The sequence below is a fragment of the Solanum stenotomum genome, chromosome 6, assembly GCF_019186545.1.
Source record: "Solanum stenotomum isolate F172 chromosome 6, ASM1918654v1, whole genome shotgun sequence".
NCBI classification, from domain to species: domain Eukaryota; kingdom Viridiplantae; phylum Streptophyta; class Magnoliopsida; order Solanales; family Solanaceae; genus Solanum; species Solanum stenotomum.
Window position 1 is genome coordinate 55,153,716 of NC_064287.1, and position 4,058 is coordinate 55,157,773.

Here is a 4,058-nt window from a genome sequence, read left to right on the forward strand (position 1 = left end):
CCCCCCCCCCCCCCCCCCGCCTTCTCCAAATACCCCTACTTAAATATTAAATTCTAAGAATCTCATGAATAATTTAATATTTAATCTTGAAATGGGTCTATTCCTAGTTAAGTTTGCAAAAATGGTGGCTGAAAATGGGAAAGAAGAAGAAAAAAATAATTAAAAAATCGACTAAATAGGTTTTCACGCGCGCTCAACAAGTGTATTACACTCACTAAGCCATGTAAGCAAAAAGTGTCAAAATGACACATCGAGACCCTGCATGAGGTGTCTAAAATGAACATCGCCCACTTAAGGTGCCTAAGTGAAATTTTGTGCCAAATTTAAGGGGCCACCGATGGGTTAGCCCTAAAAACATTGACTATCACACTCACAATGACATCCAACAACTACTCATTATCTTTTATGACGGCAGGGCCCAATTTTTTATTTTTTTAAAAAAATATGTTTAGTATTGGGATTTGATCATATTCGAATTTATATTTTGTAGGATTTATTTTTGAAGGCGCACAAAATTGAAAAATAGACTTTTTTAATTTTATTTTAGAGATATAAATTCGAGATCTTAACTATTTTATTACAATTGTTAAAAGGGTTAATTACTTGAGTAGCGTGTGTTAAACAAATAAACTCGATTAAACTGAAGTACATAAATATATTTAATTAATATTTAAAATTACATTATGATTACATGTATGATATTAGGCTTTACAAGAATTCCAAAAAATGCACAATTTTGTGAAGCTCATATTTTATTAGAAAACAATCAAGATAAAAATTGATGAGAAAATGACTTAAAGAGTAGAACATTCGTGTGATTTGACTAACAATATTCTAATTAATTAGTGGAGTAGGTTTAGTGATCTTATTAATTACATGTAATAATAAGCAAAAAAAAAGGTCAAAAAATCGCAACTATCATTGACTTTGGTCCTTCCCAATTTTCATCATAAAGTATAATAAATTTTGAGCAAATATTGAACAAAATTTAATTTGACAAACCTCCATAATTGTGGGATGAAGACAATCCACTCTCACAAAACATGGAATGAATTATAAAATTTGTTGACAATCTCTTTGTAGCTAATTAGCTTCTGCGATAATTAATTAACGATAATAGCTTAATTACTATTAAATATATATTTTAAACGATAATTAGCATTCTTTGTAAATGTCCCTAAAGCTTATGGTGACATTAGATCCAATAACAATTAATTAATATCGATAAAAAAAATTAACACTCTTTACTACTGTGTATATTTATTGCCGCTAAAAATTATTTTTGTTATAGTGCATGTGTGAACTTATTCAAATTTATACAAATTTAAGCATTTACTTGTGAAACATCCAAAATCTAATAACACAAATATCAACTAATGTAAAATTCAAAAACTTGTCAAATGTCAGTTCACGTCAAATTAAAAAATATGTTCATGTATTATGCTCTAAACTATCATAACTCAACAATCTATTGGTGGATTAATATTAAAGATTGATGTATACTCACAATTATAGAATGAAGACAAATGTTTTGATGACATTGAGATGACTATAGAGTACAAGCTGGAAAAGAATGAAAGCACACCATTTTTAATTATACAAAAAGGAAATATGAAAAAAAAATTATAAAAAATATAGGTGGGCTGAGGTGGGCACCCCCACCTACTGTACCAAATAATCATTATCAATCATATTGACTAACCAATAGTGATTTATTTTCTATTTGTTTTTAGCCTGATTAATTTAAATTCACTTTGAAAAAATCACTCTGGGATAAGATTATCTTTTATAACAAATGATTTATTCCCTTTCATTATTTTTCTAAATTTTTATGAAACGTTTAATGACTATTTCTACAGATATTTTAATTGAATTGGTGAGAATTTTTTTTTTAATTGTTTCATATGAAAAATTTCTTTTAATGAGAATTTATATTTTTATCCTGCATTTTTTTAGCAAGCTAGTTCGATGTAATATGAATGAAAAAGATCATAATATGTGGCACAAATTTATCATTGATTATCGATGCAAACAATCTTTGTTTCTGATTGTAATTCTCATAGCTAGTATCGAAAACTTGTAATTAAAGATAAAATAGTATCGATCACACCATCATAACTTTTTTTTATAGTGATCCATTTATTTTATAACTCAACTTATATGATATAGAAATCTGGCATTATCAAAAGAAATATCTTCTGTATTTGTGTTTAGGGCTCAATTGATTTAATTTCATGTTAAAAGTTTCATTTTAAGAATAAAACATATCTTATTAAAAGTGATTTTATTATCAAAATTTGACACGAGACTTCTAATTAAACATGAGTGACTACTCAATTGTTATTGTGTTCACCATGATCCCTTCTTCATAGACAATAGTCTAATGTTCACACTAGATGTGCAAGTACGAGTTTTTTCCCCAATGTTTTGACTCTTTCTTTCTCCAATATTTGACTAAACTAGTTCAATTTTTTCAACTAAAAGACTTTATACAATAGATAGAAGTATTTGTATCTACTAATTTTTGTCAGCCCAACTCTCACTCTCCATTTCATATTATTTTACAGAATTATATATAAATAATTTTAGGATAATATTTTTTTTTCTGTTTATATACTTACTAAATACTTATTTTTCGAAAAACTATTTTCTTTAATAACTTTTTTCTTCCTACCAAACTCATCCATATATAGTCTCTAACTAGGGGCCTTTTAATCAACAGTTACTTGTAACAAATCCACAATTATAATTGTCTTTCTGGACAAACTAAGCCCATAATTATTATTTTATTTTTTTTAATAAGCCCATATTTTTTAAAAAAAATTTAAAAAGCCCATAATTCCGATGGGTCACTCCTTGTCATCAAACTCTTAAATTAATGTATAAATTATAGGAACCACATATTATAAGTACTAAATTGTAATGACCCTAAAGGTCATTTTTGGAAATTTTCATAAAATGACCGTTTTACCCCTCCCGATAGTTGCCCCGAGTCCTAATTGTTGTATTTTCGAAGTTGGTTTGGAGGAAAATTGATGAAAAGTTGAGTTTTTAAGAGTTAAAGTTTGGTTAAAAGTGTTATTTCGAGTCATTTGGAGTTTCGAGACTCGAATCGGATTTCCGTCGATTCCGGCAGTTTTAGAATGTTGAAACGAGTCTATGAGAATTTACGGAGTCAAATTTAGAGTTAAAACGAAGATTTGAGGTCCTAAGTTGCTAAAATTGTGAAATTTTGATCAAGAGTTGACTTTGGTCAACAAACGAGGTTCCGGTGCTCGAAATGGAATTCCGAGGGCACCATTGAATTCAGGGGGTGATTCTAAGTCTAGAATGAGTCTTGGTTGAATTTTTAGAGGCCCCGAGTGCGTTTCGAGTTTTTGAGCCTAAAGTTAGTTTCTTGACGCCTCATCAGATACAGGGTCAAGGAGACCTCGAATTCAAATTCCGACGATTTCATTGAGTCCAAAATGTCATTTTCAAGCTAGTAGCATATTTGGTTTGTGTTCGGGAAGTGCCAAATGAGTTTTGGGTGAGCTTTTAACCTTCTTGGATGCTTTGACACTATTTCGGCAAATTGTGACAACTAAAGGGTTCATTATTAGTTTTAAAGGTCAAAAAATTATTCCGAAGGTTCTGAAATTTTGAGCATGAATTATAGGACTTATCTGCAAATTTTGGTGCATTTCCGCTAACCCCGAGATTGGACTTTTATCGCAAATAAGAAATAATTGTTTACCGAGTAGAAATGATATTTGACTGGGCAAACGAGCATGAAATTGAGCTCCAATTGAACGAGCAGGTCCGTATCATTATTTAAGACATTTACAAAAAAGAATCGGGTCATTTCACTATCGTATGAGGAAATTACGGCCTTTTTAGTGAAAGATTAACTGCTGTTTTTCTGGTGCATAACAGTCATGTACTGTTATAAAAATCTCAGATTGTGTTCATTTGGTATTTTGAGCATATCGGGAGTTCTAGAGATCGGAATGGAGTGATTCTTATGGGTTTCTTCTTGAATTAATATGAGGGTTAGTATTCAATCTTCAATTCGACTT